Genomic DNA, 22,695 nt, shown 5'->3' on the forward strand with positions numbered 1-22,695 from the left:
GGTGGCTGTGGGTTCCCTCTGTTGGTCTGTTTCTAATTGTTGTAGATGCTGTGTTAATGTGTTAATTTTGGTTCTTTCTTCTTTTTGGATGTGTGTGTTTATTGCAATAAATTGTCCTCTCAGCACCGTAATGCTAAATTTTTGACTGATTTTTCAGATTACAAATGCCCCACAACAATCCCATTCTGATATTATGAGGACATCCATCTGAAGTGAGAGAATGCTTTGAAAAGAAGACTTCCGATTGAATTTCAAAGAATGCTGGCCATTTCTTTCTCCCTTTGGGAACTACTGCTTGAAATTATTCTTCCCCGTTCAAACAGCTCCAGGAAGCTTCCCTGTCAGTGGCGCTGGGAGCATTATTTCTCTATGATCTAAACATTAACAAATATCTAGGCTCTGTGATTTTCCAGCTCATATTGAGATCAGCAGAAAAATAGGAAACATGTTTATGATTTTCGGTAGGGAGATGGCATATGATGAAGGGATTTCATATCAGCTAGTGTAAAAGGATTATATGGCGATGACGAACTAATGTACTCCTTTGATGAGGTATCATGATAAATCAATGAGACAGATTTTATGATTTGTTTTGGGTTTTTCTTTACTTTATGGTTGTATCTCTGTCACTTTGGATGTTCAGGATTATGAAATCACATTTCCCTGTGGTAACAGTTTCTAACACACAGAGGGATTCGAGAAATCAGATAGAACGGCTGCCCTTACTGTCTGGATGAGGGAGCTAAGGTTCAGAGCACTTCTATTCTCTAATTTCCATTTCATTGCTATTTATACTGGGATCCCCACTATCATCTTCACTTCTATGTCCCAGTGTACAGATATGTCTCAGCATGTTCAGTTACATCTGTAAGGAAGGAGAGATTGGATTGTCTGCATATCTTTTCCCTTTTCTCATTTACATTTTACTGCTTGTTATTTATATATTTCTTATGCAGTAAAGATGACCCAAGCTCCCTTTAGATTTGTATTCTCCAACTATCTAGCAGCAGAAAGTGAAGTTTTATTGAAATATCTTCAGTGACACTATCTTCTAAGTAACATTTAAAATTATATGTTATTATTCTTAATATAAATTCGGACAATTATTACTGTCAGGGACTAGTTTTGTCTCTTCAATGTTCATAGTACATAATGCATCACAGAAGATAAAAAAATATTTGCTATGTAAATAAACTGGTTTGAGCAAATGTTACTGCCATTATTTTTCCATCTTGCTTAATTTTGTAGTGAGATAAGGCAAGAAAGAGTAAAACATTGTAGAGTTTGGAATTCTAGGGATACTTCTTTAGCAGGGCCAGTATAGTTGACATATGCAAACATTGCTTCATTCAACAAGCACTTACTAAATCTGCACTATATCCTTAGTCCTAGACTAAATGTTGCTGGATTAACAAGGGCAGTCTGTGACGCATGCTGTTTGTCTTTACTGCCTCCAAGTGAAATCTACAATAAACCCAAAGCTAAACTTGAGTTATTTCAGAGAAAAAGCTATTCACAAAGACAGTGCCATTTTTTCAGGCAACTTAGCAGGTCAGATGCCTTTGGGGTCTTTGCATGACTGAGTTGAGGAGCTAGAATGCATATAAAAGCTTAGTAAATTGTGTGTGCAATTTCACTGAACAGTCATAGGTAAAACCAGATTTTGCTGGGGTTTCAAGTGTAACCACTGGAGTGGTCTCTTGTGACTGAATTGCAATTCTGTTGAAATAAAGCAGTGACGCCAGACAAGTTGCTAGTATGGCATCTGTAGGTTACAGTTTGGTTTTGATGTTTGTCTACATGAAGATTGTCCCTGTGTACATATCACACTCAAATGGAAAATCAAGCTAGTGAGTAAAATTAAATTATTTTGAAGAAGGAAACTAATTACTAATAAAACAAAATTACTACTTATAAGAACACAAAACACCTTTCTATAAAAAAATCCCCCCTAAAGAAGACAAAGCTTTTCAATGCATTCTACAGATAAACTCTTTTAAACGAATCTGTAGGAAATATTTTTTAAAATATGAGTCATTGAAAGTATTTAAGGATGTCAATGAAAATGAGAATTTTTAAGGCAGAAATTCCCTAATTCCTGCTGAGGCAAAAATTAACATAAAATTATCAAAGCATAAATAGCATTCTCTGATGTATCATCTAGGACACATTTTCGCTTGGCTGTTTCCCTACCACTGCTGGATAAATAGTCAATAATTATTATTTGGTACCACATATTTCATAGAAACTGTCAGAACATGCAATTAGTCAGGAAAGATAAAATGGCAATAAAGGAGTTAGGAATAATGAATTAGCAATAGAAGTCATCAATGTGCGGTACATACACTTCTTAAGTGTTCCATAGCCCACTGCTTATTAAACGCAATCAGGATTTTAAACAAGCAGATGAAACGTGATTTAAGAACTCTCACAGTGTTATGCCCTCACTTGAAAGTGGATCACATTTGTTTGTTTATCTTGGCCTTACTAAACTATAAACCACCATAGAATTTGCTGTATAGGCTCTAGATATGGGGCCATTGTCTGAAGGTGTTTATTACAGAAAGTTGTACAAATGCCTCAGCTGTAATATGATTTCTCAGTGTGAGTTCCATGAACAGTAACTCTCCAGAGAAGCTTTAAAACATTTGAAGCAGCTGAGCTCTAAGGTTAGAGTTTAAGACACAATTGATTGCAAAACTTTAACTTTTGATATAATTTTTAACCTTTCAGCACATAACTTAAGTGGTCCAAGGTGTGCTAAAATAAAGTCTCAATTTTTTTTGTTGTTTTTCTTCTTGCTAATAAACATATAGGTAACAGCAAAAGGATGACCAGAATGCATTTTCAAGTTTATCTATTTAGTAAAATCATGTATCTATACATCTATGTTGTTGTAAAGTGCCATTGAGTCAGTTCCGGTCCATAGAGACCCTCTACTGGGTTTTCAAGGAGTGACTGGTGAGCTTGAACCATCGACCTTGTAGCTCAAACTGACTTTGCAATACAGTGCATTAGCCCACAGCATCACACCAGGATTCTTATATGTCTCTATCTATATTTACTTATATAATTCAATCTATATTCTAGATTGTTGTTGTGAAGTGCCGTCGAGTCGGTTCCGACCCATAGCGACCCTGTACAGGGTTTCCAAGGGTGTAAATCTTTACGGGAGTAGAAAGCCTCATCTTTCTCCTGTGGAGCGGCTGGTAGTTTCGAACTGCTGACCTTAAGGTTCGCAGCCCGATTCGTAACCACTACGCTACCAGAGATCCTTTATATTCTAGATATAGGTCTATATTTATGCATATCGCTGTAACCTAGACTCTGCTGCCCCTAAAATCAGGGTATTGCAGTTGTCATTTTGAAAAATGCCTGCACTTACCAGATCTAACAATTGAAATCATTAATTAGTAAGAAGCTATGATCTGCTATGCTCCATTTCACCTTTGACTGTTGAAATCACACCCTAGAGGTAACTACATTATAATGATGGATGGAGTATTTGGGAAATTTCTGTGATCCAGAACTTCTGGAATACAAAGGAATATTTCACAGGTGTGTAACCAAAGAAGAGTCGTTTAACATAATGATTCTCATCCTATAATCCATGTTACATTGACTAGAGGAAGGGAACTGCTCATTTATGAAATCTTGAAGGTGGTGACATCTGACATGTATCTGAAAAGCGAGACTGAATTTAATATCCATAATTAAGTGTCAACATTCATGCTTCACTCTTATGCTTGGCAACATTATACTGACATTACAGAAGAGTGGTACAGAACTTTCTATTATGTAGCAGATTTTTAAATGAGGATATTTCAAAGCTCCCTATGAAGTAATGAATTAGAAATTGGTTTTGAATTCACCTTGGCTGGCAGCTATTATTTGTTAAATGGATCTCATGAGACAGTAGGATGCAGTTATACGATAGCTACTCTGGATTCTGTATAACATTACATGGTGATATTAAAGATCATTTTTAGGTTTTCCATTTATACACATACATAAAGGTATATATATATATACACACACATATACATAGCAGGTTTTCTTTCACATTGATAATATAAAGTTGGTGTCCCACAGCACTGCTGTGGGGAATGCAGAATTCAGGATAAAGTGGATGTATCTTTGACCCTATCCAAGGGGATTTATTACCGAAAATACCAGAAGGATTTTGTACCAAGGCTTCATTTATAGTAGAGTCCCATGGCATGGATTCTTGGCTAGAATTACAGTATATATATTCCCAAGTTGCTGAGATGAAGAAACGTGATGAAATATAAAAATACAACACTGTTTATCATGGGTGTTTAGGTATGTCTTACTAGAAAAGTCAGTTGAGTCAGGATATCCTTGGCACATTACAGGTACTCGATAAAGGTCTGTTACACATTAACAGCGATGAAATATATCAGGCAAAAATGGGTTTGTGAGAGAGATGTTATAAGGCTCACAATTATTTCTCAACTGCATTCTCAGAGGGTTGGGCATCTACTCCCAAAATATGCACCCATTATTATTCATGAACTTGATGTGGTGTAGGATCAGCACAGGACTGTGAACCACAAAGTCGGCAGTTCAAATTCACCAGCTGCTCTTCACAAATCCAATACAGAGTCACTATGAGTTGGAACTGACCAGACAATACTTAACACCAACACCAACATTCATGAGCCTAATTTCCCTTTGAATTTTTATCTACTTGTTGTTATGTGCTGTTGAGTCATTTCTGACCCATAGCAATCTTGTACAGGGTTTCCAATGAACCAGGACTCGGTTCAAATTCACTTTTAGCCTCTAATCCTGCTTGCCTATAAATTAGTATGGAGTCTTTGTTATGGGTGGCGCTATAGGAGAAATACTGGATTGCTAACCACAAAGTTCTTCCTGGTGTGGCGCTGTGGGTTAATGCGCCAGACTGCAAAGCCGTTTGAACTGCAATGTCGGCAGTTTAAGCTCACCAGCAAGCAGCTCCTTGGAAATCCTACACAGGGTCGCTAAGAGTAGAAACTGAATGAGAGGTCACTTAGCAATAACAACATAAAGTATTATTTTCTTTTATATTTACACTTATTCATTCAGTCATTATGGGATAAACCCCAAATTCTTTGAGCCTGAATTTCTTCATTTGAAATGTTATAATAATAGCAACCACATTAAGTCTCATAATAACTGGTTTGTAGCATGCACACATTCTTACCACAGAGAAGATGCTATTCTGTCCCGGAATTTACTACTCCTATGAGCTCTGGTAGCGTAGTGGTTACGAATCGGGCTGCGAACCTTAAGGTCAGCGGTTCGAAACTACCAGCTGCACAGCGGGAGAAAGATGAGGCTTTCTACTCCCGTAAAGATTTACAACCTCGGAAACCCTATACAGGGTCGCTATGGGTCGGAACCGACTCGATGGCACATAACAACAACAACAACAACAACATGTATTATCCTCACACTTTTAGGTCCTAATATCTTTTTTCATAAGCTTACTTTTTGGAAATTAATCAATTCTTTCTCTCATTTTGTAGATAAGTTTTTCATATGAAAACTTCTACATATCCTATATTGAGCTAACTTTCTTTCCTCATCCCTTCTTTAAACATATTGTCTTTTTTAAGCATGGCACCAGTATTACTCACAAGAGTTCAGCTTTGGGCCCAGCTTTCATAATCAACTTCCAGCAATTTTTTTTGACAATTTTTATGTTGAAACTGGAGGGAAGAAATGCTCCACTAATCATATAACTTCTTCCACCTGCAAGAATTGGAGTGGGGTGGGACCAATACTGTGATGTTTCATGGCTCCATCTTCTTAATTGTTGTTATTGTTAGGCGCCATCCAGTCTGTACTGACTCATAGCAACCCTATACACAGCAGAACGAAACACTGCCGGATCCTGGGCCAACTTCACTATCATTGCCACGCTTGAGTCCATTGATGCTGCCACTTGGCCAGTCCATCTCGTTGGGGGACTTTCCCTTTTCCTCTGACCCTCCACCTTACCAAACATGATATCCTTCTCCAGCTACTGGTCCCTTCTGACAATATGTCCAAAGTATGAGCAACAAAGTTTGGCCATTTTGGCTTCCAAGGAGCACTCTGGCTGCGCTTCCTCCAACACAGATCTGTTGGTTCTTTTGGCAGCCCACAGCACTTTCAATATTCTCCTTCAACACCATAACTCAAAAGCATTAATTCTTCTATGGTCTTCCTTATTCACTGTCCAGCGTTCGCATGCATATGAGGCTATTGAAAATACCATGGCTTGGGTCAGGCACACCTTAGTCCTCAAGCTGACATCTTTGCTCTTCAACACTTTAAAGAGGTCTTGTGCAGCAGATTTGCCTAATACAATACGTCCTTTGATTTCTTGACTGCTGCTTCCGTATAGCTTGATCCTATCTTGTATGTCTGCAGAGAAATACAAATGGTGACAAACAGATACAATAGGCACTCAGACTAGTTTCGTTTATGAAGGCATAACTCCAATCTTGGTGAGAATCCACAACATGGTAAAACTTGAGTTAGAAGTTTATTTAAACCTTCTTCTTGTTAACTATTACAACTAACAGAGACCAGGTATAGGGAATCCTGGTGTGGCAGTGCAGAATCAACACTGGACTTCAAGATGGGTGTTTCAAACTTACCAGCTGCTCCTGGGAATCCCTAAACAGGGTCATTCTGAGTCAGAAGTAACTCCACGGCAATTAACAACATCAACCTAGGTTTTCCCAGGCTGTCAATCTTTGTGGGCCTGCAGAGTGGATGGTGGGTTCCAGCCTTGTGATTAAGTGACCAGGGCTTGTAGTATAGAGTCAGCAGCATGCTCCTCTACTGAATGCTATATTGTAGATATTTATTCCATCACAAAGATTCTTGCAATCTTTATTTTTGTTTTTTTTGGTTCTCACTGCTAACACCCTGGGATATGATTTTCTTTATTTTTTGCCTGAAAAACAAACATTCTTACGAGCTGTCAGTTCTCTAGTTGTGCCCCTTTTCTCCATTTTAGAACTGCCATTGTATTAATCGCTACCAATGTTGTTTCTTATGCCACTTTGGTGTTTAGTCATCCTTGTTGGTTTCCTATAGACTGTTGTTGTTGTTAAGTGTTGTCGAGTCAGTTCAGACCCATAGCGACCCTGTAAAGAGTTTCCAAGGCTATAAATCTTTACAGGAGCAGAAATCCTCATCTTTCTCCTGTGGAACCACTGGTAGTTTTGAACTACTTACCTTGAGGTAAGTAGGCTGACTCATAATCACTATGTTACCAAAGTGGGAAATAGTTTTTATGCCAAAATTTATAGCATCATTTGTGGGCCATTCCAAATTATTGACTTAAAAATTAGCCTGCCATATTTGGTCAAATATTTAATTGTTGTTGTTAGGTACCATCGAGTCGGTACTGACTCATAGTGACCCTATGTATGACAGAAGGAAACACTGCCCGATCCTGGGCCAACCTTACTATTGTTGCCATGCTTGAATCCATTGATGCTGCCACTTGGCCAATCCATCTTGCAGGGGGTCTTCCTCTTTTTGTCTAACCCTCTACCCTACCAAACATGATATTTTTCTCCAGTGACTGGTCCCTTCTGACAATATGTCCGAAGTATGAGAGATGAAGCTTGGCCATCCTGGCCTCCAAGGAGCACTCTGGCTGCACTTCTTCCAACACAGATCTGTTTAACTCACCGATAATGTCATGGATGGACTCCTGGTGTGGCACTGTAGAATCAGCACTGGACTTTGAACCACAAGCTTGGCAGTTCAAACCTGCCAGCAGCTATTCCAAAACCCTATACAGGGTCGTTATGAGTCAGAACTGACTTGACAGCATTTAACAACAACAACACTGTTATGGCTGTAACTGCGGTTGCCTGGGCAGGGTCAGAACAAATGATTTCCTGGGCCTTATAGTCCCATGGGCTGGATATTCCCCACCCCTGCTATAGAGTAAGATACAGTTCTTCAGAATCTGCAACCAAGTGCTTCTAGTGGATCTTGGTTGAAAGCAGAGAAAACCAGAAAGATGTTTACATGTGCTTCATTGACTATGCAAATGGTTTCAGCTCTGTGGATCATGACACTTTATGGATAACATTGCAGAGAATGAGTATTCCAGAACACTTAACTGTGCTCATGAGAAACATGCACATTGACCAAGAGACAGTTATTCCAACAGAATAATGGAGCACTGAATGGTTTAAAATTAGGAAAAGTGTGCACTGGAATTGTATTCTTTCTCCATAATTATTCGATCTGTATGCTGAGAAAATAACCTGAGAAAGTGAATTATATGAAGAAAAGCATGGCATCAGGATTGGAGGAAGACTCATCATCAGCTTTCAATATGCAGATGACACAACCTTGCTTGCTGGTAACAGAGAAGACCTAAAATGCTTACTGATGAAGCTCAAAGAGTATAACCTTCTGTTTGGATTGTACCTCAGAATAAAGAAAACAAAAATCCTCACACCTGGGCTACTAAATAACACCATGATAAATGGAGAAAAGATTGAAGTTGTCAAAGACTACATTTTGCTTGGATCCACAACTGACGCTAATGGAAGCAGCACTCAAGAGGTATTGCATTAGGTAAATCTGCTGCACAAGACCTCTTTGCAATTGTAAAGATCAAAGATATCAGATTGAGGACTAAAGTGCACCTGACTGAAGCCATCATTCTTCATTGTATTTTCAATAGCTGTTGCGGAATGTGTAAGACTGGTCAGAGGTTCGAGGCCCTCTAGGGCCTAGTGTAACAAATAAGGCCACTGGCAGTTATTGGCAAATTGCTTTCATCTTAATATTCAGTTATATATATTAAATTAATACACGGAGCCTTTGACAATCCACAGATAAATGTGATATTTTCCTAAAGCCCAGACTAAAGGTTGCAAGGTTAAGCCTTTCTCCAAAGGATTAACTAAAAATATCTTAGCTACTTCTCGGTTCTTTGTTCTATAGACAAAGAACCCATCCTCCCTAATCCTTTTCCAGGTGCAGCCCATTCACCTGGGCATCTGGAGACCTGACTCAGGAAGCCGAAACAGCGGGACTCCGCCCAAGCTTTTGTCTTTATCTCTCACCTTCCCCCAACTATGCTCAGGGGCTATAGATATGTTAATTGGGCCTGAGAATCCAAGTTGCTGGCCTGGGATTCGAACCAGCGAAGTATGATGTAAAGTTACCTGAATGTCTGGAAAAGTACTGATGTTAGCTGTACCTTGCCTAAGTCCCTCACAGCTTGGTGTGAAGCTCCTCCCCTAAATAAAACAGAGGCTCGGGCCTCCCCAGGTGTGCATTACTGGTTGGAAGGCATGGAGTAAAGATTGCAGTGCATTACTGGTTGGAAGGCATGGAGTAAAGATTGCAGTGCATTACTGGTTGAAAGGCATGCAGTAACGATTGCAGGGCAGTGAGTTGCTGCCTGCAGAGACCATGATGCCTGTACTCCCAAGCCTGCCCACCAGTGATGTATCCACCCTGGCTTTGGGGTGCCTCATTGTCTCCCTTCTTCTGTCTATCTGTATATTCTTGCTATATATCTATCGCCGTCAGGTATCCCCTCCTCGTGAACCGAACCCCTATGTCAAGGCGGGTCCCCGACAAATAGCCTCATATACATGTGAAATTAGACAATGAATTAAAGAATACTGTACAGAAATCAATGCGTTTGAATTATGGTGTTGCATAAAAATATTGAAAGTACCATGGACTGCCAGAAGAACAAACAAATCTGTTTTGGTAGAAGTGCAGTCAGAATGGTTCTTAGAAGTCAGGATGGCAAGACTTCATCTTTCATACTTTGAACATGTTATGAGGGTCAGCAAAAAACAGAAAGACCACAAATGAGATGGATTGGTATAGTTACAGTTACAGTTACAGCAGCAATGGGCTGAGCTGTAAAAACAATTGTGAGGATGGTGCCAGCCTGGACAGTGTTTCATTCTATTGTGCATAGGGTTACTAGGATTTGGAACAGACTCAACCACACCCAGCATCATATTTATTGTTGTTAATTGCTGTTGAGTAGGTTCTGACTCATAGGTACCCTGTATAGAATTTTCAAGGAGTAGTTAGTGAGTTTGAACCATTGACATTGTGGTTAACTGTCCAGTGCTGATCCTACAATGCCACACCAGGACTCTTTCATTTATATATATATGCTTTATCTTTCACTTTGGTTTAATTGAACTGATACCATGCTATAGCAATTTGACAATAACTTTAGTTTCTTAGAAAAGGTTAGAAATCAAGGTTAACAAGTATCAAATTAATAAAGCACTAAAATGCTGAGGAAGCCCTGCAGAATGTGCAATTCTAGACATTTGTTACAAAGGATCAATTTTTCATTAAATTCTTTAAATGATTTCAATATATATTTTTTGGTACAAAACCATCTGCCTTTCTTAATATTTGCCAGAAGATGGTGCTCTATTAATAAACTAAGATCTCTCTGTATTTTAGGAAATACAGATAAATATTTTCAAAGCATTAACAAAAGACTATTCCTAGGGTTTGATAGATAAGCAAGTCTCTAATGGTATGATTACCTTATCCTTTATGCCTATATCTTTTTAAAACTTGAGGTTTCCTATTCATGTTGGGGAAAGGATTACAAATATTTTATTGAGCATGATTTTTTAAAAACATTTTTATTTTTCTTCCTTTTCAAGTTATAAAAAACGTTGGGTTTAAAACAGCTGCTCTTTAGTATATTTATTAACTGAAGTTATGGAAAAAGATTTAAAATTATTTGACAAATATACGTTCCCAAAATATTAACACATAATTACTTCTGTTGTGGCCCTAAAAGAGTACAAGAAACCAAAGCCCAAACCGCATTGTGACAATTCTGTGGGGCTAGCCAGAAAGTAGTCATTTCTATATTTGTAATCATTTACTTTTTACTATATTCCAAACTGAGTGCTAAAATGCAGTTCAGGTAGGTTTACATTGCATTTTATTTACAGCAAGACTTTGGTGACAAAGCAGACATGACTACAATCATGGCTTTCACTGAATCCTACTAGATAGAGGTGTCTTTTAAAAGGCAGCCGAGGAAAAACTGAAATATCTTAATGTGTGCTAATCAAGGGGCCTTTATTCAGCATACAAAAAAAAAAACAAACAAAAACTTAATAAACCCTTTTCCTTCTGTATTGCTCCTGGTTCCAGAATGTTCTAATGAGTAGCAACAGGATCTCAGCAACCACAAAGAGGTTTCTTAACCTGGCAGTAATTGTGGCTAATAAGTAGTAGACAGACTGAAGTATTTAGCCAAAGTTCCATTGAGGGACCCAATATTACCTTACTAATTCTTGCTAATGACTGGGAAATACATTGTGTGCCATGAGATTTCCTGAGGTACTGGTTTAAGCTCTGTGGAGAAAGAACTACAGAGAGTACATAAAATTTACTAATGAGTAGAAAGAGTGTCAATACATGTTTTATTTTTACTAAGATTCCTGCAGTGCCCTCCAAATACTTATTAATACATAGCTCAACATCATCTTACTCCTTATATTATGCAGTTCGATGACTATTTATTAAGTTTCCTGAGTTCTTTCTATATGGAGAGAAGAAGAAATGTCAAAAAGCAATAGAAAGCTGTGCCTTTTAAAAACAGCCATTTAATTGTTGCTAAGTACCACTGAGTCAGTTCTGACTCATAATGAACCTGTATAGGGCTTCCAAAGACTGCTGCTGGGTTTGAACTGCTGAACTTGTTGTTAGTAGTTCAGTGCTTGTCCTACAGTGCCACACCATTTAATTAGGGGATGAAATAAGCATATTCCTGCACAAATAGCAAACAAATGTTTATGTGTATACATTTATTTATTATACACATATATAAACACACATGCAAATAAAATTTTGCTATGATAACTCAAAAACAGTTGCAGTAGTACACTGACAGGAAGCCACTAGAAATTCAAGCTGGATTCAGAAGAGGACATGGAACTAGGGATAGCATTGTTGACATCAGATGGATCTCAGCTAAAAGCAGAGAATACCAGAAAGATGTTTGCTAGTGATTTATTGATGATGCAAAGGCATTCAACAATGAATCATGACAAACTGTGGACAACACTGAGAATAATGGGAACTCCAGAATACTTAATTGTTCTCATGAAAAAAACCCTGTGATAGACTGATGGGCAGTCATTAGAACTGAGCAAGGGGATACTGAGTGGTTTGAAATCAAGCGTGGTGTGTGCAGGGTTTTATCCTTTCGCAAAAGTATTCAATCTGTGTGCTTGGCATACAATCTGAGAAGCTGGATTATATGAAGAACATGGTATTAGAATCAGAGGAAGATTCATAACAACCTGTAATATGCAGATGATTCAACTTAGGTTTCTGGAAGCTTAAAAGGATTTGAAATACTGATGGAGATCAAAACTAGAGTCTTCAGTATGCATTGCACATCAATGCAAAGAAAGCAAAAATCCTCATACCTGAACCAATTAAGCAACATCATGATAAATGTAAAAAAGATTGAAGGTGTCTAAGACTTCACTTTGCTCAGATCTGTCACCAACACTCATGGAAGAAGCAGTCAAGAAATCCAACAGCATTGAGAATTGAACATGTTTGGAATCAAATAGTCCAAAGTATTAATGGAACATGTGAACACCAGTTTCCACGACACTGAGGCCAGAAAAACTAGATGGAGCCCAGTGACCACCGTCAAATGTTCTGAAATGGATCACATTAGAAGATCCCAGATAGAGTGGGACAAAATGTGGCACAAAATTCAAAATTATGAAAAAAGACCAGGCTTACTGGTCAGAAAGAAAGTGGAGGAACATAAGACAGCGACCCTTCAGATCTGGAAAGGAACTCACCCTCATGACTCAATTTTCAGTCAAACCTATAGGTTTATAAGAGGGACAACAACATTAGTATGTGTTCACTATGGAAATGGCCAATCATTCAAAATCAAAAGGGAAACACTTACCTAAGAACAAAATGGAGAAGAGATGCAAAGGCGAATAGAATGGAAATAGTAGCCATGGGAGGGAGTGAGTAACTCTTGTTTCATGGAGGGGATTGCAGTCATTGAGATGAAAAAAAGGTGTGTGATTTGTTGAATGTAAAATGTTGATATTGTCAGTAAACCTTCACTAATTTCACAATCAAAAGGTTAAGAAATAAAAAAGGAGAGTCAAATCTACTGCAAAAGACCTCTCGAAAGAGTTCAAGAGCAAAGATGTCAGTTTGACCCAAGTCATGGATGGTATTTTAAAAAACCTTTTATGCACGTGAAAATTGGAAAACGAATAAGGAAGACTGCGGAAGAATCAATGCACTTGAAAGATGGTGTTGGGAAAGAATACAAATCTGTCTTGGAAGAAGTACAGCCAGCTTGCTCCTTAGAAATGAGGGTGGCAAACTTCATGTCTCATGCTTTGGACATGTTGTCAAGGGAACCCAGTCCCTGGGCAAGGACAACATGCTTGGTAAAGGTGGAGAGCCAACGAAACAGAAGACTTCAACAAGATGGGCTGACACGGCAACAACAGGCTCAAGCAGAACAACAATTGTAAGGATCAAGCAGTATCTCCTTCTGTTAAAGGTATGGTCTCTATGGGTCAAAATCTAACATAACAACAACAACACACACATATGCTTGTCCATGGTAATATGTCATATAGTACAAATGACTGTGGGATTGAGATTTTTGATCAACGTTTTAGTTAGAATAATTTTGTAATAAACTTAAATATGCTATTGATTATTCAGAATAACCTTTCATATGTTTTTTTCCTGTTTCTTTGGAGTTGCTTCCTACTCACAGTGCCCCTATATATGTCAGAGGAGCTCTGTGCTCCATGGAGTTTGCAGTGATGGATATTTTGGAAGTATGTTGCCGGATGTCTCCTCTAAGAAGTCTCTGGGTGGACTCAAAATTTGAACTTTTCAGTTAGCAGCTGTGTGTATGTTAATCATTTGTATTACTCAGGGACTCCTAGAAAATTTTTACTATGTAGATATTATTGTCAGCCCCATTTGACAAATGAAAAAACTGCAACATCTAGTAGAATTTGAGTAATTTACTCACTCATATAGTTAGTAGATCAAGTATAATTCATTGAATTTTGTCCCCCTACGTTTGTGTCAACTTGTCTCGGTCACGATGTCCGTGGTTTGACAGCTATGTAATGTGGCAGTTATGTGATGATTACCCATGATGTCATCTGATGTGATAAACCAACAAGAGGATTAGAGGTGGGTTATAATACCCTGGAGCCCTGGTGTGGCACTGTCGGATAAGCACCAGACTGGTAACTGCAAAGTCGGAAGTTCAAACTCCCCCAGTTGCTCTCAGAAACCCTGTCCAGGATGGCTAAGAATTGACAGTACTCAACAATAACAAGTAAGGCCCTTAATTCCATCACAAGCCTGATCTCATGAAAGGCAGTTTACCAGGGGTGTGGATTGAGACACTTTTTTATCTTACATGAGATAAAAGGAAGGAAAAGTGAGCCAAGAAAGAGGGACATACTACCATCAAGAATAAAGAGTTAGCGATGGAGCAGCTGGAGACTTTAGATTCAGAGAGGGAGAGTGACTGTGTGCTGAAGACCTGGGGGGCTACGGGCGAAAGATTGCATGGAGGGGATTGTAACCATGGCCATGAGACGATATATATGATAGAATGAATGTAAAACTAATGTTCTCCCATGTAAACTGTTACAATGTGATAATACTTTCCGGTCTTCACTCTCCCTTCCCTCCAACTCCATTTTGTCTGTTTCCCCGCCCTAAGCTACAAGGTGCATTTAGTTTAAAAGACAACATGGTTTTGGATAGGCCAGAGCAAAATCACCCCAGCAATGACCACTCCCTTCCTGTTGAACCTATGTAAGTCCCCTCCCTTCCTGTTGACTCCTCTCTCTCTCCTCCCTTTCGGCTCTTGCCTTCTCTCTCCAACAGGGGTTATCTTCCTCACCCTGAATAAAAGTCTCTAGATGGGCCATTTGGTGAGAGGTGTGGTTGATGAGCGGCGCCGGGGTTGTTTTTCCCTTTCATAAACTATCACATAATCCACAATAAAACATTTAAGAAAAAAAAAAGAAAGAAACAATTGGCAATAAAAATCTCAAAGATCTTGCTAAAAAAAGAATAAAGTTAGGAATGGAATGTGTCCTTTGGACTTGGGGTCCCTGCACTGTGAAGCTCCTAGATCCAGGGAAAGGTTGGTGCCAAATCACATGACCCAAGGAATGCTGGGCCAACAGACGCTAAAAGGAGACAAGGACCTTCTCAGAATTCAAACTTGTAGCCTCTCAAACTATGAGATAAGAAAACTGTCACCTCATTAAGGATTTTGCTTCTAGGCATGTCTGACATATGTCTCTCTCCCAACTGCACAGCACCACCCTACAGAGTTAAAAGGACCGAGGACCCGGGAAACATGGGTTTATTTGTGCTAACTTGTGCTTACTTACTAATCTGTAGTGACGAGTTTTCTCACATGTGCAAATGTTCACAACAGATTAGTAGGTAAGCACAAAGAAGCCTGTGCTTCCTTTGCTTACAGGTAATTTACCCTGAACCTAGCACCCAGTTTAGGCTCACACTCAAGCCTGTTTCCTAATGTGAAATTCGAGGTTGCTGGTCTCCATTGTCTTCAAATAGAAATCCCACAGATTCCTCAGTGTCCGAGTTGAGATTGATTCTGGGATTCATTTGTCACTGTGAAAAGAGATTCAAGCTGAAAGAAAAGTGACTCATGTGATGTCTCTTGCTCACTGTTGCATGACTGGCAGCTTTGAAGATAGAAAAGCAGACTCTTCCTTTCCTTTGGGAGTCAGCAACATAAGGACATTTCATTCAGTAAAGCTGATGACAATTTCCCTTTACCTTCTCTGAGGATTGGTGCATAGTAATAGTCCTATGCCCAGAGAATTTTAAAGTTCGCTTTTTCAAAAAGGAGTGCATCTTTTTGCAACTCATTACAACATTTGCTTTTCTTCTAATAATTTCTACAAAATGCAATTATTTAGGCCTTTGGAAAAGTGGTTCTTTATAAGAATCCTGGTGTGGTTCTGCAGATAAGGTCAGCGGTTCAAACTCACCCGCTGCTCCTTGGAAACCCTAGACATGGTCACTATGAGTTGGAACCAACTTGACTTAAAAACACTTAACAACAACACTTAACACTTAACAACAAACAACATAGATTCTGAAAGCCAAACAATTAAGCATTACTTCACCTGGTTTGGCTCATTCCCTTTATAGCTGCTGATAAAACCACTTTGTTCTCAATGGTTCTTGGACTCTATAGATGCTTGGAAATTTCTTTAGAATGAGTTAGTGACTTAGTAATATAGAAATTCCATGTCACCACTAGAAAGTGTTTTGTTTAACTGTGTATTTATTATTGCCTAATTCTGACCCTGTTTTCTAGCAAATGGAACCAGAGAGTTTTGGGTACTAATTCATGTAACTGCATGTCTAAGTCATTAATGAAAATACCTCATCAAACTATTGGTCAACAAAAAAGCAGTTTGATATTGACGCTGGAAGGCAGTACCACAGAACAGTCAAGAATCCAGGCTTTGGAGTCAGATAACCCAACGTAAAAATTGTAGTGGTGGTGGTTGTGGTTGTGAGTCATCCAGCCGGTTCTGTGACCCTTGTAATGAATTATTGGCTCCAACTGAGTACAGGGCACTGTGGGAGGAATTGTAGGTGTCAGTTTTTGCTGCTATCTTAGAATTGGCATAATGTCACTTTGTCATTCTTATGGCCAAAATATTTTCCTCTCGAAGGAAGTAGCTGAAAAATCACATTGCAAAGGACGTAGATACAGGAAAGAGTAAAGATTGGGGCCATTTTTATAATCTACCATAAAGATAAGATGTGGCTAAGGGTGCCCCCAAAATGAATTCCCGTCTTGATCCCCAGAATCTATGAGTATTACTATATATGGAAAATCAAGTGATTACGGATATTAAAAGGAAAGCTTATCCTGGTTGAGCCAAGTTGGAAAACTGAGATAGTCCTAAGAACAAGAGACAGTAGTTCAACCAGGATGAGGGAATACTTATTCAAACTATATGCTAAACAAATAATTTGGAAAACTGGACTATATGGGGTAGAACATGGCATCAAGATTGGGGCAGGCACATTTAACAATCTGTGATATGCAGATGATACAACTTGGCCTGTTGAAAGTGAAGAAGACTTGAAGCACTTACAGATGAAGATAAAACAGAAAAACGAAATAAACAAACAAAACAATTCCAGCGTTTAGGATGGATTAAACCTAACATAAAGAAATCAAAATTCCTCACAACTCGACCAATAAGTATTATTATGATAAATGGAGAAAATACTGATTTTAGGGTTTTCATTCAATTGGACTCACAATCAGCACCCATGTAAGCAGCATTCAAGTAGTGAAAGTACTTACTGTATTGGACAAATTAGCAGCAAAGAACCTCTATAAATTGTTTAAAAGCAAAGGTAGCACTTGAAGCACTAAAATGTGCCTGATGTAAGCTGTGGTATTTTTAATCTCCTTGTATGCATGTATAAGGAAGACAAAGGAAGAACTGGTGTAGTTACTAATTATGTTTGTGGAGATTTTTGAATATACATAGTTGTTGTTGTTGCTGTTAAGTGTTGTCGAGTCAGTTCAGACCCTTAGCGACCTTGTATAGGGTTTCCGAGGAGTGGCTGGTGAGCTTGCACCAACCTTGCTGTCCAAAGCATTAACCCACAGTGCCACATCAGAAAAGTGAATAAATTTGTCTAGGAAGAAATACAGCCAGAATGTTCTTTAGAAATAAGGATGGCAAGACGTCGTCTCACAAATTCTGTACATGTTATCAGGAGAGACCAGTCCCTGGAGACGGACATCAAGTTTGGTAAAGTAGGTCCAACAGGATGAGGGAATACTTTATTCAAACTATATGTTAAGCAAATAATTTGAAAAGCTGGACTATATGAAGTAGAATATGGCATCAACAAAAATGAGCAAGACTATCCTGGTGTGGCACTGTAGGATAAGAATTCGACTTCAAGATAGTTTTGAACTTCGAGGTCGGTGGCTCAAACTCCCCAGCTGCTCCTCAGAAACCCTAAACAGGGTCACTATGGGTTGGAACCAACTCAACGATACTTGACAACAGAAGCAACAACTAGAAGGATTGGCACAGAGGATGCAATACGAATTTCAAACATAGCAACAGTTGTGAGGATGGCACTGGATTGGGCAGTGTTTTGTTCTGTCATACATGTGGCAGCCATGAGGTGGAACTGAGTGATGGCACCTAACCACAACATTGCTTTCCTATCCTTCTCCTTCAAGGTTATTTATGGCCTCTTCATGAGTGGCCCAAACAAAGAAACACAGAAATAAGCACCAGTTTGTTAGATGGCTTTTATTCTATAGATAGTATAAATAAATTAATTCATGCCAGAAGCAGAGATTTTGAAACATGGATATTTCCTATTCAACTATGACAAGAGGTCAACTCAGAGATTCCTCCAAGGATGCATTTCCACCAGCAGTGTAGCTGAACTGCACACTTTCAGAACTTACGTTGTAATTGGTAGTCATTCCCTCATAGCACAATGAGCTAATTAACTAACTTTCCACCCAGCTTCATGCTAAAATGTCAAGATTGAAGCAGGATCCATTTAAAGGCATACAGTAATAAATGGGGTCCATTTAAATAAGACACCCTAGGCTGTGTTCCTAATTAGAAGAGTGAAATGTTTGCCATCCCTCCAATGTAACATGTTCTCAGGATTTGCCTAGTTTTATTAGATGTTCTGATGCCCGATATCACATGAGTCTTTGAGGTATTGAGACATTTTCTAGTACAGGGTAACCTTCACCTAGAATTAAAATAATTGGCTTGGATGAATATGAGCTATGCAGATTGACAGAATAGTCATTAACTGTCAAATGGATAACCGTCCCTTTAAAAACCTCAGCAACATTCTTGGGGTTCTCTTTTTTAGCTACCAGTCCCCACTGCACACATCCCCCTCCCACATCACCATAGTCTCAGTCACCACATGTGTAAATCTATATAAGCAATCTTTCATTTTTCCTCTATTCTTCATTGTCCCCACCACTCCTCTGGTTGCAACTTTCATGTCTTTTCTTTTGGAATTTAGCTATAACCTTCTAACAGTGCATTTTCTGCCCACAATGTTCCTAGTTAACATTTCAGGATAAATACTCCCAGTTTCTTTATTTTATATGATTTTAAGAACTCTTATTATTAGTTATTCTCTTATATCTGTAATTGTCTTTCAGATATCTAGGTACCTTGGGGAAAGCTGATGGAAATCACTCTTTTGGTCTAATTGTTTTTAGGTGACAACATGACAGTGTTGGAGAAGGAGAACCAGTGAAGAATGGTTTGACACATAATTCTGATCAGGTGTACAAGATATTAACTGCCACTCAATACCCCATGGTGGAGGATTTAGATGGTTACTATAGCTGGAGACTGAATCCAGGAAGTTCAGCTAACATTCAGAAAGAGTGTATCAACCAATGTAGTGTATGGCAGAAACCATGCAATGATTCAGGATGAGGTAGCAACAAGGTACCAGACAGATGGAGCTAGCGCGGAACATCCAATGGAGACTTAGACTTTCCCTCTGATGGTGGTTCACAATGATGGTTGGTGTGGTGTTGTGTTTATGTGACCAAGTTCCCACTCATCACTGGCTTCTTAGATTCTTACCATCTGATTTGGGTATAGCAGTCTTGTATGTGGAATTTCTTTCCCATTCTTATTGAGCAGACTCCCAGTGTGTTTAATTAGAAAGCTAAGTATCAGAGGGAAGAAACATGATAGCAAAGAAACTACTCAAATAATCATTATATGTGAAAAATGCTCAAGCTTGTCAATAAATTGCTGTTGTTGTTAAGTGTTGTTGAGTCAAGAACTATGCTTCAAATGAGATTTTTTACTCATGAAAACTGACAAATTGAAAAATGTTTTTATTTACTGTTGCTAAGAGTACATACAGGCAGACACTCTCTTCTACTGTTGGTTTTAGTAACAAACATGTTAGTACTTCTTTAGTTTGATGATGTATATTAAAAACTTTAACTACTTATAGTCTTTGGCCCAACGTGTGTACTTATAGTAGTCTATCCTACCAAAATAGTTGAAGATGTTTCCAAATGTGTACAACTAAAGATAGTAACTGAAACATCAATGAATAATTATAAAATTTGGAAGACTATTTCAATTATATTAGAGTATGAGTTGGTTCAATAAATACTGGTAAATCAATGCACTGAACAACCATTCAAGCTTACATTGTAGAATATTTAATGGCATGGGAAATAATCATAATGTTTGTTATAACTACAGAAAATTAAAAATCACAGTTTTGTTTAAAAAATCCAAATGTATGTATATATAGATACATTAAGAAACCTGAAAAATCTCCCACAAGATGATCTTAGTGGATGATCACTGAGGGTGGGGTTATAGAGGATTCATTGTATTTTTCTGTGTTTAAAAAAATGTTCTTCACAGTTGACTTTTTCAGTCAGAAAAACTATACACTTACATTTGAAAAATGTTGCCTAATATGTCATATATTGGCTCCTTTTAATGAACATAACAATTTCTTCTCATTGTTCGTGTTGTCTGATTTTTAGTAAGGGGGTGTTCTGTAAGAGAGCATGGTAGCTCTGCAGGATAAGAACTAGACTGCAATCTGCAAGATCAATGACTTGAGCCCACCAGCCACTCAGCAGGAGAAGGAGAAGGTTTTCTGCTCCCATAAAGATGCACAGACTTGGACGTCCTCAATCTCTATGAGTGGGAATCAACTAGATGGCACTGAACAACAATAACATCTTTCCATATGCTACTTAGGATCATTTTATTTGAATGGCAGTGTCATTATAGAATTATGAACAAACAGCATTTTAATAGTAACAGTAGAACGGGGATTCTTCAGAGAGAACCCAAAAGGTATTGTGAGGAAGGAAATGTTCCAAAGGTGGTTTTATAATCCTGCTACTGAAGACTTCTCAGCTCAACTCCCAGGTCTCCTATCAATATCAGAAAAATCAATTTCCTTTCTCTCAGCTAGATTTCTATCCAGTCTTAGAGCTAAGATGAGCTTAAAACTGGATGAGTTTGGCGGTTTGGGGGATTCACTTATCAGTAGTCATTTATCCACTTTATATGTGAAGGTTTACATAAGCATATTCATTGATTTAAAACTGTAAAACTGGTTCAAAATGTCTTATATTTAGTAAATGAATACAGAGACATAATTTAACAATTCTGCTTCCTCTGCTAGAAGATTCAAACAGACAAAGTTTGCGGAATAATCTTGCTGTTTCTTGGGTTGTTTTGTCAGTGGCATCTTCCACAACTTAAGGGAAGAAACATCAACAAAGGAACACGAGAATGGCGACTTGGGCCAGGTTAGGACTGCAGCTAAATTCATAAGATGTGTTAGGCTCTGAAACAATCTCTGGTCTGATCTAGCTGGCTGTGTACATTTGCAGCCCTGAATGGGTGTTTACAAGAGGACGCTGGAACTCAAAATGTGTGACTTAGAGACAATGAGAAAGAACACCACCGCTGAGGATGCTATTCAGCATGATTGATTTGGCAATGGACAGTTAAGAAAGTATCAAGATAAATGTTACCTATGCAAAGCTCCAGAAGCAGCTATTGATGTATTGAAATTAATGTATTTTCAAATAGATTTGAGAACTAAGCCTACATTGCATGCCTTTGAAAATATATCTGATTTAGATTATTCTTTAGAACAAGATTTTTAAAATAGGAAAACCAAATGAACTTAAACGCTTGAGTATTCTTATCACCACTGAACTGAAAATAACAATGTATTATTTAAGAAGGCTTTATCAATTTCTGGAATCATCTCATCATCCCGGATTAACTGATCACAATAAAATAATCGTAGGCCAAACTATTCTAATTAGCATAAAGTCCTGATTAAATTTACTTTTGGTTTCCATCTCAGATGTTAAAACACACACAAAATAGATTATCTTACACTCTAGATACACCAAAGAAGATAGTTTAATTTTTCTATAACATTTCTTGAGAACTCAACATTGAGAAACAAAACCATGAGTCTGGCAACTTAGGTCACTTGGGCCATCTTGACTCTGATAACTCATCATTGAAGCTCTCACTCATAAAGAAAATAACCATGGATGTTTAAAAATGTCACATGTAAGAAAGGTCAAGCACAGACCATTTTTACATTAATAATAAATGGTAACAGTTCTATAGGCATCTGACACACAAAGGCATTATGGAGCACTGGGTAATACAAACGGCTTAGGGGACTCTACTGCTAACTGAAACGGTGCAGGCTTGTGTCCACTCAGAAACAAAACGTGGTGGTCTACTTCCAAAAAACCTGGGAGCAGAGTTCTAGTCTGACACATCTGGAATCACCATGATTCAGAATCAGCACCACAACTTTGTTGTTGTTGTCTAAGGCAATATAGCAAAACCCTTGCCATTGAGTAGAGGATAGAGTACACCTGCCCTAGGGGGTTTCTGAGTCTGCCGATCTTTACAGGAGCAGACTGCCTCATATTTCTCCCAGGGAACGGCTGGTGGGTTTGAATTGCTGATCTTTTGGTTAACAGCTCAGTAATAACCCTTTGTTGTTGTTGTTGTTGTTGTT

The sequence above is a fragment of the Chrysochloris asiatica genome, unplaced genomic scaffold (genome assembly GCF_000296735.1).
Source record: "Chrysochloris asiatica unplaced genomic scaffold, ChrAsi1.0 scaffold00032, whole genome shotgun sequence".
NCBI classification, from domain to species: domain Eukaryota; kingdom Metazoa; phylum Chordata; class Mammalia; order Afrosoricida; family Chrysochloridae; genus Chrysochloris; species Chrysochloris asiatica.